This window comes from Equus quagga, chromosome 13, assembly GCF_021613505.1.
Source record: "Equus quagga isolate Etosha38 chromosome 13, UCLA_HA_Equagga_1.0, whole genome shotgun sequence".
Taxonomy (NCBI): domain Eukaryota; kingdom Metazoa; phylum Chordata; class Mammalia; order Perissodactyla; family Equidae; genus Equus; species Equus quagga.
Genome location: NC_060279.1, coordinates 98,061,121 through 98,076,028, shown reverse-complemented (window position 1 = coordinate 98,076,028; position 14,908 = coordinate 98,061,121). Strand labels below are relative to the sequence as shown.

At 59.3% G+C, this 14,908-nt stretch overlaps 1 protein-coding gene across 3 annotated transcripts in view; it reads left to right on the top strand.

Moving 5' to 3' along the window:
* The first annotated feature begins 1,698 nt into the window (after window positions 1-1,698).
* PAK4 (p21 (RAC1) activated kinase 4) overlaps window positions 1,699-14,908 on the top strand; it is a 42,920-nt gene continuing 29,710 nt past the window's right edge. For 2 of the 3 annotated variants that reach the window (XM_046682211.1, XM_046682208.1), the window contains exon 1: window positions 1,751-1,829. The gene's annotated coding sequence lies outside the window, so the exon portion shown is untranslated. Of the gene's footprint in view, window positions 1,830-14,908 lie in introns of all 3 variants that reach the window. The other variant, XM_046682207.1, reaches the window with a different exon arrangement.

The following is a 14,908-nucleotide window of genomic DNA, read 5'->3' as shown; positions in this document are numbered from 1 at the left end:
GCACGAATATTTAGCTGCTTGGGTTTTTTGTGGGGGAGAAGGGAATGATTTATAATAGCAAAATATTTATCCCAGCTTCGATGTCCGAGAAGAAAGAATGTTTAAACAAAGCGGTGTTCTTGGACAGGGTGGCATCTTATGCAGCCATTAAAACTAATGTTCTCGAAGAATACTTAATGACCTGGAAAGATACTCATGATATTTATAATCTTGTTTTAAAAAGATACAAAATCCTTTATACATGTGTGCCCCCGATTCTGTTTAAAAAAAAAAAAAAGGTAAGGAAATGGACAGAAAAAATTACCCATCATGCAATAATTTCTTCATTGGTGTCCACAGGCATTAATTCAATGCCTACTACGTGCCGGACGCTGTGCTGGGGCAGGGGAGGCGCTCTAAATATTTAAGAGTGTCTCTGAGGGGACGGAGTTACGGCTCATCCAACCATCCATTCAGCGGATCTCATGAAGCATCCACAGGCCAACAGCGCCCAGACCCTGGGCATGCGCACTGAACAAATCAGACTCAAATCCGTGGTCCCGGGGAGCTGGCATTCCTGCAGGGAGACAACCAAAACCAGTGACTGCGATTAGCTAGTTATCTAGTCTGTTAGAAGGTGACTCGAGCAACTGAAAATAAGACAAAGCAGATCAGGGAGAGGGTTCGGTTGCACGTGAGAGGGACGTTAGCCGCTTTAGTCTGGGTGGGCAGCAACAGTCGACCGAGGAGAGGCCTGAAGGAGGGGAGGGAGGGAGCCCTGGGGGCACCTGGGAGAAGAGGCTACTCCAGACAGAAGGAACAGCCAATGCGGAGACCCTGAGGCGGGAGAGCACCTGACGTTTTTCTGCAAGAGCAAGGTGGCTGGAGCCCAGGGAGTGAAATCACGGACCAGGATGGCCGAGTTTAGTTTATGCTCGCGTCTTTTTTCTTTGTTTCTTTTTCTTTGTTTATTTTATGGAGGTCACATGGACTTATAACTCGTGTTATAAATTGTGTCATTTCAGGTGTACATTACTATATACCAGTTTCTGGATACACAGCATCATGTTCACCACCAATAGTCTAGTTTTTATTGTTTTGTTTTTAATTTCCCAACTTTGGGGGGACAAATTAATTACTTAAACTCATAAAAAAAGATTAAGATCAAACAGTGTCTTGGTTCCGGGTCAAGTTCCCGAATGCAGACATACCGAATTTCAAAAACTCATTATCGACTTCCAGTGATCCTGAGCCAGCTACTTCTCCCCTCTGAGCCTCAGTGTCTTTGTCTGAAAAATGGGTATTAATACAATAGGGCTGTGGTGAGTATTCAGGGAGACCATGCAAGTACGGCGCTCGGCCGGGTGTCTGGCACATAGTAAGGCTTAAGAACTGTTTCCGGCCTTTATCACCCATTTATTGCCTTCCACCGCCAACTCCTTTCGCGCGAAGGTGGGAAAGACAGTCGCGAGAGAACAGTTCTTTCCCCTTTAAGAATCCGAGCGGGCGGGGAGCCAGCCTCCGGGGCATCCTTTCCAAATTTTCCAATCCCGGCCTGGCATTTTCCGCCCGGAGGGCTCCGATTGGACAAGCTCCACCAATCAGAGGCGGGAGCGGGCGCGGCTGGGCGCCCAGCTCCGCCCCTGGACCGGCCCTGCCCCCCGCCCGGCAGGCCCGTTGCCATGGGGACGGGTGGGCGGCGAGGGGGAAAGCCCCGGATGTTCGTTGGGGCTTCAACATGGCGGCGGCAGTGGCCGCGGTGGCCGCGGCGCCGGAGAGCTGAGGGCGGCGCGAGGGCGCCGGGTTCCGGGCCGAGCGGCGAGGCCGCGAGCGACTGCGGCGCCGAGCCGGTAGGACGAGCGGTCTGGCCGGGGGCTTGGGGTGGGCCGGGCGACGGCGTTAAGAGAGTTTTTACGCAAGTCGGGGGCGGGGCCGCTGGGGTCAAAGTTCACTCGTGGAGGGAAGGGTCGCGTCCGAGGGGTCGGGGGTCAACGCTGGGGAGGAAGGAGGTGTAGAGGAGGTCGAAGGTCATACTCGCAAAGGGGGCGTGGCGAAGGGGAGCGCAAAGTTCGAAATTTGAAGTCGGGGCGCGTTCGAGGGGGTCGGGACGAGTGTCCCAAAGGGGGGGCTCAGAATTAATCATTTGAGGGGAGCGCGCCTACGAGGGTCAGAGGTCACAACCATGAGGGCGGCGGGTTGGAGGTTGAAGGCAGCCCCCAGCGGAGCAGATGAATGAGATTTAGGTTGGGGGACACCTTTTACGGGCTCAAAGGTGGGGCGTGGCCAGAGGGGGCAAAGATCAGAATCTGGTGGCTGCACAGATGATGCACCCAAGGGTCAAAAGTTAGAACCCAAGTGGGACATCCGAGAGAGGTCAAAGGTGCTTCCTGGTGGGAGAGTGGGAGCCCCCTTCCGACAAGTATCAAAAGTCGTAGCAGACACTCATAAAAAGCCCTGACTGTGTGTCAGGCCCTGTTCTAAACGTGTTACCTGGGTTTAATCCTGACCCCAGCCTTATGGGGTTGGTGCCACTGTTAAGAGGGTAAACGATGTACCCACGGTCACCTCATGAGTAGGTTGCGCAGCTGGGCTTCGAACTCGGGGGTTCTGAGCCCCAAGTTCTGTCACCCGCTGCTTCTCAAGTCATCGTGATGTTGGTTAATATTTAATGAGGGCTGACTGCGCCCTGTGTGCCTGGTCTGGTCATCGCACTGTCTCGTGGAGTGGGTGCTAGACAGACCCACTTTCCGGCCAGGGAAAAGGGGGCTCGGCAGGCTGCTGCTGAGTGACAGAGGCAGGTCCCACGCTGGGTCTGGAGGATTCCGGAGCTCCTGCCACACTATGGACGGCGGAGGTCTGTTCCTGGAAGCAGGGGGCCGGGCAGGGCCAGGCCACTCCCTGGGCGGGAATAGATTGTCTGTTTGGCCTGGTGGAAGGGTGTGATCGGGGAGGAGAGGCTCCCACGGGCCGATGGGATGGCGTGTTTGTGGGTGGCCCAGAGGCCGAGTGAGTCGGATGGGCTTCTGGCTGGGGAGGGCGTCCTCGGGTGGTACCCTGAACAAAGTTGGGTGTTGTCTGTACTAAAACCCCAGGCTCTCACAGTCGCTCCCACCTCATTCCTGCTTCCCTCCCCGTCCCGCCGGGCAGTCCAACCACACTGGCCTGTTTGCCGTTCCTCATCTGTCTAGGTTTGTGCCTCCCTCCGGGTCTCTGACCTTCCTGTTCCCTCTGCTTGGAATCCTTTCCCCGCCCTGCCCCCGCTCGCTCACGTGTGGCTCACCCACAGCCCCGCAGGACCACCCTGGCTCCCGCCCTCAGATACTCTTTATCTCACTGTCTTGCTTCCGCCCCCGCTCCGCTCTGGCCTCACCTCGGTTACCAGGGCCCCATTCGTTGTCTGCTCCCCCCTAGAATGTGGGTCCCTCATGGGCAGGAATTCCGCCTTGTTCCTTCTCCAACTGCCCACCTGACGCACTGCCTGGCCGACCGAGGATGCTGGTGGGTGGTGGTTGAATGTGTGGCCCTGCGCTGGGTGGGGGACTGCAGCAGTGGCCAGGCCGCACAGAGCCCCTGGCCTCCGCGGGCCCTCAGTGTCCCTTGGTGGGAGCAGACTGGAACGAGACCCCCAGCCAGTGATAATGGCTTCATCTCTGCATCTGTCCCCCGAGGGTACCTGGCCTGGAGGGGCATGGAGCAGGGGTGAAGCGTAGCCACGCTGTGGCTCTGGAGCCTGAGCGGTACTGGGGAGTGGTTCAGACGGCCGCTGCTAGAGCAGGGATGCCTGGCTCACACCCAGCTCCATCACTCACGGGCTGTGTGACCATGGGCAAGTCGCTTAACGGTTCTGGGCCTCAGTTTCTTCCTCTGCCCAATGGGAAGAACGATCGTGCCCACCTCATAGAATTGTCGTGAGGATGCCCAGTGTCAAGCGCCTGGCCCGAGGCCTGGCACCCGGTACGTGCTGTGTAAGCACCAGTCTCGATGCTGCAGCTGCTGCTGCCACCTGGGGAGGGCCCCCGGGCTGCTGGAGGGGCCTCTCTCCCTAGCCTCCCGGCTCTCTCCAGCAGCCGCCCCACCCTGACCTGGCTCCAGCAGGGTCACTGAGTGGGCACAGCGCCAGGCAGCCCCGTGAGGCCGGCCCAGCCTCAGGACCTCGGGGCGCCAGCTCCCTCGGCATCTTGGGACCCGGCACAGATAAGGGGGAAGAGGGCTTTGCCGTTGGAGGCCCACGTTAAGGTGCCTGCCCTGTCACTTCCCAGCCCTGCGACCTTGGGCGAGTGATTTCTCGTTTGCCAATTTTGTTCCTTGTGATACATTTTAGACGAGTGACAAAAGTGGAGCTTTCAGTATAACAGACACCCACGCCTCCCACGTCGGCCTGGGACAGAACATGCCGAGGATCCAGTGAAGGGCCCCCCACCCACCCCTGCTCTGCCCGTGGTGGCACTGTGCTGGGTTTGGTGTCCAGCCTTCCTCCGCAGGTTTGCGTACTTCTGCTGTCCTTGGACGCGTTCACCAGCGGGAGGGCAGTGGCTCTCCGCCCTGGCCACACGTCGCTGCCCCACGCAGCCACCTGGAGAGCTTGCCAAAACACTGTCGCCCGGGCCTGCCATGGAGACTCTCACTGGGTCCGGGGCCGTCCGGCATCAGCGCGTGTTCTCATGGCTGGCCAGGCGGACCCACACGGCTGCACAGTTGTACAGATCATGTAAATGGGGTCACGGAGACAGAAATGTTGCTCTCTCTGCCGAACCTTAGAGTTTGGATATTTCTTCGGGTGCATGCGTATAGGTCTAGGCGGGTCGTTCGGTTCCCTGCTGTCAGGTGTTTCTTTTTTGTGATTGTATCACACAGGAGTTAGCCATTTACCTCTTGGTGGCCATTTAGGTGGTTTCCCATTGGGACTGGAACAAACAGTGCCGCAGTGAACATTCTAGAACTATGTGCTGTGGCCGGAGTCTCTCTTGGGCGTATGCCTCGCGCTGGGACTGTGGGACCTTCCCAGTTGCCCTCCTGAGCGATTGTCCCAGTGGCTTCCCCGCGGGGCTGGAGGGTGCCCGTGGGTTGGTGGCCCTCGCCAAGACGATGTCCTCAGCCGTGCGATGGTAGGTGTGTGGTCCCCAGGCTGCTGGGGCACAGCTGGGGAGGTGGCTCCCATGATAGGCTTAGCTGGGCCGGACCCCCCACCCCGAGCCCCCACACCCAGAAGGGAGGCAAGCTGGGGAGGTCTTTGACCTTTGCCCTCTGGGGCACCAGGGGGTCATCCCCCAGGGCTCAAAGTTGGGAAAGGAAATTATAGTGACTTGAGCCTCCTCAGGAAGGAGGCAAGGAGGGAGAGGAAGTTTGGGAAGGGCCGAGCAAGGCCTTGTCACACTTGTGGTCTGACCATCGGTCCCCATGGCGACCAACACAGCCGCGGCCCTGCCCTCATGGTTATAGTCCAGTGAAGGAGGCAGACCTGTCCCCAGACAGTGACAGCTCAGAGTGGTCAGGGCCGGGATGGGGAAGCACAGCAGAGGAGTCTGGGCTGAGATGGGGAGGGCACAGACTGTAGGAATCCAGAGGAGGCATCTGACCCAGCCTGAGGGGTCAGCGAGCGCTTGCTGCAGGAGGAGACAGCTGACCAATGAGAAAGAGTGAGCCAGGCCTAGGAAGGAGGTGGAAAGAATAGAACAGGTAGTGGATGTGGCAAGTGCAAAGGGCCTGAGGTCCGCATGAGCTTGGGATGGTCAGGTACCATCCAGGAGGCCAGTGTGGCAGAGTGGGCGATGAGGCAGGTGGGTGGGGAGGATGTGGAGCTGCAGCAGCAGCTGACAGGCTGAGGAAGGAGCGGGGATTTCTTCTGTGTGTCATGGGGAGTCACCAGAGATCTTTGAACATCTGGTTTCTCTTTGATAAAGATTGCGCAGGCTGCCACGTGGGGAATAGCTCATGAGGCAGTCAGGGACACCCCTGGGCGGCTGCTGTGATAGTCCGAGCAGGAGGAGAAGGGGCACAGGACCAGGGTATCGGTGACAGAGGAGGGGCCTGTGTGCTGGCCAAGATGGTGAGTACTTTGTCCATATTAACTCATTGGATCTTCACAGCAACCTACGAGGTTGCTACTGTCATCAGCCCCATTTTAGAGATGAGCAAACTGAGACCCAGGGAGGTGCGTGACTTGCCCAAGGTCACACAGCAGGCAAGTGCCAGAGGCAGGACCCGCACTCCAGGCCTTCAGGTTCCAGTCACTGCTTGTCGCGGCTGCCCTCTGTGACGTGGAAGTGGTTCTGATAAGACAAGGCCGCTTCCTGTCCAGTTGGTTCTTCCCCAGGCTTCTTCTTAGATGGAAGCACCTGGGGGCCTGTTCACGCTGAGTCGTTTCTGGGGACTGGGTCCCCATCTCCCTCAGGGCCCCCACATCCCCCTTCCCTTTCTTGTCCGCTGCCTCTCCCTGCTTGTCCTGCTGGCCCACAGTGAGCCAGACTTCCTGGCCAGACACCGGTCAGGGTGTCCCCAGCAGCTGTTTCTCCCATCACCCGGCTGCGCGGCCACAGATGCCGCCAGCAGGAAGCAGCCTCCTCTCGGATCACGGCCAGGGAAATGGGACCCTTCCCGCCCCAGCCACCCATCCGGGGTTGGGGCTTATTGTCTGACGGTTGCCTTGGCCCACAGGAAGGAGGGGTGAGAAGGGTCAGTAGGGGGGTTTCCCCAGGTCCCAGGGGAGCCAGCTGTGCCGGATGCCACGGAAGCCACCACTCGCTGCAGCCTGTCCCCTGGGGCCCTCTGGCCCTGGCCTGACCTTCCCTGGGGTGCGAGGTGACCTGCTGGCGACCTCAGGGGCAATGACAGCTTCCCTGCCAGGGCCACACAGTCCACTCAGGCCCCTGACCCCCTGGTGGGCCCCTGGGGAGAGTGGAGCGTCGAGTTCCCTCCGTTGAGGCTGGCGGGAGCGTTGGAGGAGCCCGTGCTGTACAGCGCTTAGCCCCTTGCCGGGCACACCAGCTTGTGGTGGGTGTCCCTCTGGCGGCAGCCTCCTCGCCCGAACCCCGCCCCCCGATGCTGTGTTGACCGCAGCTCCTGCGGGCCTCGCGCTGAGTCTGTGCGTTATGGGCGTTGTCGCAGTGGCTCTGCCTGGAGACCCCGAGGAGGGCTTAGTAACCTCGGTTCTCTTGTCCTGCATTTTCATTTAAGAAGGCACGTTTTGCTCCGAGTGTGTGTGTCCTGCTCCCCAGAAGCGTCGACGGGGACGAGGAGGTCCCCTTCCCAGAGACAGCCACCTCTCCTGCTTCTCCTCCTTCTCGCCGCATTCGCTCCTGCACCCTCTCCCCGCTTCTGTATCGCAGGGAACAGGGAGCTGGCTGCCCATGTTTGTCTCTGCCCTGTCCTGCGTTTTTCTCCCTGAAGTTCCGTCTCAGCACCAAGACTGTTGGTGACAGCCGTCTGGGCCTCCTTTTCTGGGAGCTGTCTGTTTATGATATTTTTACTTTCCCTGAGAAGGGGAAACTGAGGCACAGGCTGGAAACCGCCATAGCAAGTAAGGGGCAGATCCAGGCCTCAAACCCGGGCTCCATTCTGGAGCTCTTGACCTGCTGGACACATGGAGGCTGAGGGCATGGACTCTGGAGGCAGCTTCACCACAGCTAGCTGTGTGATCCCAGACAAGTCACTTCATCTCTCTGTGCCCAGGTGTCTTCATCTGTAAAGTGGGGCTGATAATGGTAGCTCCTCGTGGGCTTGTTTTGAGGATGTAAATGCATAATCGTCGGACAGAATGCGGATGAGTGCTCAAGGACTGCGTGGGGCTGTTGGTCCTCAGGGTGGTACTCTTGTTCTGAGTGTGAGCAGGTGCTGTGCTGAGCGCTCTAAACTCGCTCACTGGGTCCTCCCTGTGCCCCGAGGAGGTGGGTGTTCCTATCCTTCCCCTTTCACAGGGCAGGAAGAAGAGAGCCTGGGACACTTGCCTGGGGTCACCGAGCCAGCAGGGCTGGGATGGCCCCAGGTGGCTAGTGCAGAGTCCAGCCCCTACCCACTGTGGCCCCTGCCCGCCACCCCATAGCTGAGCCCAAGGCGGAGCAGGCTCTCCCTCCCCAGGGCCCCTGTTGGTCTTCATTGCAGGCGGGCTGCACAGATTTGAGGGGAACAGCATGACAGGTGGGGGTGCCGGGCAGGGGACCCCCAGATAGCACCTCCCTCCCTGGCCTCCTGCGTCCCGCCAAGGTGCCCGGCCGGTCCCTGGAAGCGCCTGATAAAGTGGCCTTGTGCTGTGGTTTTGGCGGCGGTTGCCCAGGCTGGTTTCAGGCACGCCCTCACGACAGGAGGCGCTGCCGTCCTGGGCCTCCTGCCCCTCCTGCCCCTCCTGCCCTCCTCCTGCCCTCCTCTGCCCCCTCTCCACGGCCAGTGCTGGGAGGGGGAGAAAGGACATTGCGGGAGGGCCAGGCTCATCCATAGATGGTCCCCCCACTAAGGCCCCCCGGGCAGTCCTGCCCCGTCTCCCTAGGGACCCCTCCTCTGCTGCCCACGGCGGCCTCCCTTCCCCCACAGCTCCCACAGCAGCCTGGCCCCGGATCCATCCGTTCTCTCTGACATGCCGTGTATATGTGTGTGTGTGTGTGTGATATGTGTATATATACTTTTGTACGTTTGTAGTCCCACTGCCGTGAACCTGCAGCGACCAGGAAGTGCAACACGCCTGCAGAGAGTGTGGAAGCGCGAGTGGCAGCTCAGCCAACGACGGTCAGGGGCACGGACGCTGCTCCACTCCCAGGTCGGGGCTGAGAGCCCGGCACCCCAGAAGCCCCCATCGCTCTCCTGACGACCCCGGGACTGGCCACTCCGCTGACCTTGGGCGGCAGCACGTCCCCGCTTTCCTGGAGAGTTTTGAGTGGGTGCGCGTCCCTGAATGAGAGAGTGCGCCTTGCCTGCGCTCGCGCTCCCGTCTGTGGGTCCCCGGCGTGTCCATGCGTCTGCCTGCTCCCATCCTAGGCCGCGGGCTCCATCGCTGTGGTCGCTCGTGTCAGTGCTCCGCTCATCCTCATTGCTGGCGATGGTTCCGTTGTGTGAACAAACCACAGCGTCTTTCTCCATCTCCTGCTGGGCGAGTGTGAGTGTCCTCTTTGCACGTGTCTGCTGGGTGTGTGTGCACGCTCTGCTCCAGGGCACACGGCCGGGGCGTTGTTCCATCAGAGGGTCGGGTATGTCACCTTTAATAGACACTGTAGACGCTGCGCAGCCTCCCGGGTGGTGTGCCTGCGTCCGCGTCCAGCAGCTGCCCCGCGTCCTCACCACACTGGCTCTGTCAGACCGTTTGCTTGACCTTGGCCATTTCGTAGTCTTGCTGCTGCAGAAGTGGCCGTGCTTGTTATCACCAAGACAGTCCCTCTGGTTGCTTCCTCCTCCCCGTGCACCCGTCCCTGCAGCTCTGCCCTGTCCTGCCAGGGGAGTCAAGGGCTCATTCTTTGAGAAGCCCTGTGCTGGGGCTGCAAGACCCAGAGGGGAGCGCAGCCGGTGGCCCGCACCAAGCTCAGAGAGGGGGACACGGACTTGACCAGAGAGCGACACGCAACAGGTAAAATGGACCAGACTCCTGAGCCCCTGTCTTGCCCCGGTGACCCTATCTCGTTAATGGGCACCCCACCCATTGCCTCGATGGTCTCTCCCCTCGTCCTTTTCCTCTGCGTCCACTGTGTCGGGAAGGCCTGTTGCTCTGCCTTCAGAACAGGACCTGGCGCCTCTCATTCTTCTTCATTGTCACCTGGTTCAAGCCACCCTCCTCTCCTGCCTGGACGTTTCCGCAGCCTCCTACTCCCCCCGCCCTTGCTAGCCCCCCATAGGCTGTCCCACTTGAAGCCAGAGGGAGCCTGGGGCAGATGACATCCCTTTCCTGGCAGCCTTCACTTCTCTCCTGCAGCGCTGTTCCTGGAACATTCCAGGCTGGGTCCTGCCTCAGGGCCTTTGTTCATGCTGCTCCCTCTGCAACCTCTTACTCTCTCTCCCCTCCTTCGCCTGCTTGGTTTTCTTTGTAGTGCTCATCCTTGCTGCTCACATCGCATCATGATTTATTGTCCTTCCCACCCCCTAACTTGGCATCATGGTGGGGGAAGGGGAGGTCCTTGGCTTGATATGTACTAGTCGCTCAATAAACGCTGGTGGACTGACTGACTGAATGAATGAATGGGCTGTAATAAGCTGCGAGTGGCGTCGTCAGAGTGTATGATGGGGGATCCACCCTGGGCGGGGAGCCCGGGGCAGGCTTGGCAGAGGAGGAAATGCCACCTGAAGGGCAAACAAGTGTAGACTAAGGGAGGCGGGGTGTGGGCGCTTGCAGCTGAGGGAGCTGCCTGTGCAGAGTTCCCCGGGCCGGAGAGCAAGGGGCCGTTGAGGACCTGAAGCAAGACTGATGGCAGCGTCCGCTCTCCCGTCGGTCTGGGTTCGAATCTTGGCAGCCACTTGGGCCTCTCCGTGCCTGTTTCTTCTGCTCCAGGGCTGAGGCTGCCCTGGGGTCCCGGGGCCTCTCTGAAGCTCTGCTCCTGACCTACTCACCCCGGAGCCTGGCGTATACATATGAATGAGATTGTTTCATTTTTTCTCCTGCAAATACGCTGGAGTGCCTGGCCCTTTGTGGCCTCCACGGACACCTGGTGGGTGGATAAATGGACCCTGTTGCTCTCCACCTGGAGCGTGTCCCTTGCCTCTCACCTTCTGGGGCACCTCCACCCGGAGGCAGGGAAGGCCTGCAGTGACCTTGCCTGGAGTGTCCTTCCCCCCCCCCCCCAACCCAGGCTGATGAACAGGGAAACTCGCGGTGGGTTTGCGCGCGCTGGCCCTGTTCCTGCGCGGCGCTCCCCCGCTCCTGCCCCGTCCTTCCTGGAATCCAGGAGGTGGCCACGACCATTCAACCCATTTCACAGATGAGGAGTGTGGGGGTGGCACCAGTGTGAGGGCTGGCCAGCCCAACGAGCAGATCCACTGCGGCCTCAAGTGGGGCTCATTTGCGTTTCCCTGGTGGCCGGTCAGGTGGAGCAGACTTTCCCGTGTTCCTCGACCGTTTGGAACCTGTGGAGTGCCGTGCTGCGCCCCTGCGGAGAGCCCATGCAGGTCACTTGCCTGTTTTCCCATTGGGCTGCCTGCATTTTTATTTTTGATTCTTTGCGTCAGATCCTGGATTCTTTCTAAGATGTCACACGATCTTCCCCCAGTCTGCGGCTTCCCTTTTCCCTTTTCTCGTTGTGTCTTTTGATGGACAGAAGCGCTTCATTTTAGTGTAGTCGCATTTATCGCTGATTTCCTTTATAGTTCGATCGTTCTGCTTCTCACGTATAGTCTTATTTGTTCTGGAATTATGCGTGTGTGTGTATGACATAAGGGGACATCAGTCTCATATTTTCCTCCTGGATCCCCTGTCATCCAAATCCCATTTCTTACAACGGGCTGACTTCTCTCCCTGCCACCCCGTGGGACGCCACGGCTCCGTATCCCCGGGTCTGTTTCTGGGTGATCTCGTCCTTTCTCTCACTCTCTCTGTTTATTCCTGCATCAGCACCGTGCTGTCCGAATGTCTGGAGTTCACAGTAAGTCTTGATCGTGGGGTGAACACACCCTCCCACTTGTTCTTCTTTAGAGTGTCTCGGCCATTCTTGGCTCTTTATAATTCCATGGAAATATCAGACAAGCCTTGGTCACACAAGCAGACGTGACCTGGAGTCTCCCAGTCCATGAACGTGGTATATCCCTCCATTTATTCATGCTTCCTTGGGCTCCCCGGAAGGTGTCATCCTTGCCAGCAGAGGCCTCCACCGCCTCTGGCTGGGTTTATTCCGAGGTCCCCTGTGACGTGGCGGGAGCCTGTGCCCCCTCCCCGTCCCTGGGTTGGCCTCGCTGAGTGAGGCCCTCAGCATCGGCAGGGCCACCTCCCCGTCCCCTGCTTCCTCCCCGGCACCGCCCTGGGCCTGGGCAGAGGGTGGGCAGGACGCCCGGAGAGGAGGTTGTAATTTTCCTGAATGATTTCAAGGGCTAATTAAAGGTTTTCCTTGACTAATCAGCTTACGGTTTAATTATCGGGGAACAGGCTCAGAGATGCGGGAAGCAGCTCTGGGAGGTCTCCTGGCGTGGCAGGAAGGAGCCTCGGCCCAGCCCTTCCCAGGGGGCGGAGTCGGGGGCTACCCGGGCATCCCTGTGGGAGAGCAGCCTGGGAGGCTGGCAGAGGCGGGGGAGGGAGGAGTGGGTCCCTTCCCTGGTTTTGAAATCTCTCCGAGGCTCCCACTGCCCGGGAGGGGTCGAGCCCTGGGGCCTCCCGGTCAGGCCTGCCCCCTTCTGCTTGCCAGCTGCCCTGCAGCCTACCGGCCTCCGCCTCCGTGCGCTGCTCCCACGTCACGTGTCCTTTGGGGCGTGGCCTGAAGCTCACCCCCCCCCACCCGCCACAGCAGGTCCAGAGCAGATGATAAGCACTGCCCGCCCCTTGCTGGCTGTCAGGGTCACTCGTCACCCCGGATAAGCGCTTCTTAGGGGGACGCCTGGGCTGGGCCCTGTGGTCCAGCATTTGAGTTGGGGGGACCCGAGAGGAGAAGGGGTTCGGGGGAGAAGGCTGGGAGGGGGTGTTCAGGCCCTGGGAACTGAGCGATGGCTGAGGCCTTCCCAGGGGAGGCAACAGGCTGGACTGGACAGAGGATGGGCTCCTGGGAGTTTGTGAAGGGGGAGGGGACCGAGATAGCTGTGCCAGGCCTGGCTTCATTCCTCAAATTCCTCAGCCGGCCCCAGACTCCCAGTGGCCCAAGGTGGGGGAGGGTGGAGCGGCAGAGAGGAGCCTCCTGGGCACTGCCCTGCCCTCTCCACGCCCCCGCCGCTGCCTCATCAGTCTCTCAATTTACAACCCCCTGCCCCAGGGCTCAGCCACGGGCCTGGGGGGGGCACCCCCATCCCGTGTTCACTCCTGGCGGCACAGTCGTCACCTGGTGGGGGCGTCCATGCAGGGCCCAGGCCTAGACCATTTGAGTCCAGATCTCTGGCTGTGGGACCTGACATTGGGGTTTTTGTAACTCCCTGGGTGACCCTAGTAGGATTCTGAGCTGGGATGAGAGCCGCTCGCCTACAGAAATGATGGTGAACGCGTTCGCTTCTGTGACGTTCCGGCACTTTTTCTAGGCTTCTGACGTGGTGGGATGAAGTCATGTCACCCCCACAGCCACACTCCCTGTGGGAAGATGTGACCGCTGTTCCCGTGCTACAGACGAGGCACCCGAGCCGGGGAGGCCTCCGTGCCCGGGCCTCAGGCCCCTGGCTGGGTGACCGGCTGTCTACCCCGCTCCCTGCTTCTCCTCTGCTTCTCTCCTCTGCCTCTGCCTCTGCCTCTCTCCCTCCTTCCACCTTCATGTCTGCCTCCCTCCCGCCCTGGAAGGCGCTTCCAGGCCTCCCTGTTTAGAGCCGGGATCTCGCTTAAGCCGCAGTGGGGAGACAGCTTCTGCAGGCCCAGGACCCATGGGAAGGACGCTCTTGGCACCTGGGGGCGGGGAGGGCACGCATCCCACTGACGGTCGAGGCCTGAGGCAGGGAGGACTGTCTAGGCGGGCAGAGCCTGACATCCTCTGACCCCACACCCCTCTGTGGGCCCAAAAATCTGGTGGTGTCATCTGTTGCCAGTTCACCACTTCAGGCTCCTGTGGGTGGCCCATGGTTTCATTTCAGCAGAGGTGACGATCACATTGCAGGTGCCTTTACTGTCTGGTAGGAATGAGGGGGACTGAGAGTTCAGTGTCCCTGTGTGTCCCCGCTCACCGAGGGCTCCCTTGCCTGCTCTCCCACCCCTCCCAGCTCCCCTGGGGCCAGGCCCGGAGCCCCCAGAGCTCTGCATTGGTTCCTGCATCTGGAGCAGATGCCTACCGGGCGCTGGGAGGGTGAAGTGAGTCAGCGTGCGTGTGTGGCACCCGCACGGGGCCATCATCATCGTGTCACTAGGCGTTAGGGTTGCTGTTGCCGCGATGGCCGGGACAGTTATTAGGGCAGGATGCGCATCTGGATTTAGTAATTAAGATTTACGGGGCGAGCGATCTGTCATGCTCTGCTGTTGTGGTTAGGCCACGTTTCGTTTCGGAAAAAGTTTCACAGCTTTGCGTATGGCAGTGTTCACAGATGCTCAGAAGGATGGTCGATGCCCGCCGCACGAGCCCATCACCGGCTCCCACACGTACCAGCCATGACCCGGCTCTGTCACTCGTATCCCACCCTACCTCACTGATGATCTCGAAGCAATTCCCCAGCATCGTATACTTTAGCCAGAAATGTTTCATGTTTTTCTCCTGTAAGAGATAAGGAGTCTTAAAAAAAAGCCGCAGTACCATTGTCGCAGGAAGAAAAGAACACCGTAGCCTCACCTTTCCCTGATTGTCTTATCATCCTTCTCCAGTGTGCTTGTTTGACTTGGAATCCAGACCAGGTCTGTGCTTGCACTTGGTTGACAGGCCCTCCAGTCCTCTGTCGTCTGTGGGATTCCCCCTCAGTGCCTTCGTGCACTTGGGGTTTGGGTCGTTTATCTATCACAGACCCTGGTCTTTCGTCCTCTAGAGTTTTCCACTCTGGGGCTGGCTGGTGCATCCTTGTGGCGTCATTTAACGTGCTCCTCTGTCCCCTGTGCTTCCTGTAAATTGAGGTTTAGGTCTCAATGGTATTCAGGGTCTGCTTCTTTCATGGGTGGTGCTATCAGGTCAACGTTACTGTCTGGGGCACTTTTTAAATAACTTTAATTAAGATTTTTTAAAAAGTGAGTAGACTGTAAAGAAAATTTTTCAGTCGCTCCTAGGAAGGCCGGTACCTGGATACATCAGAAATGGGGCAGGAGGGTCCTGCAGGCCTGAGGCTTGGGAATGGCTGGGGCCCGGGAGCAAAGGGCTGCGTGTTGGCCTCCAGTCTCCAGGAACCCTTGACATAGTGCACAGCTTTGGGCTCCTGCTTCGCTGGG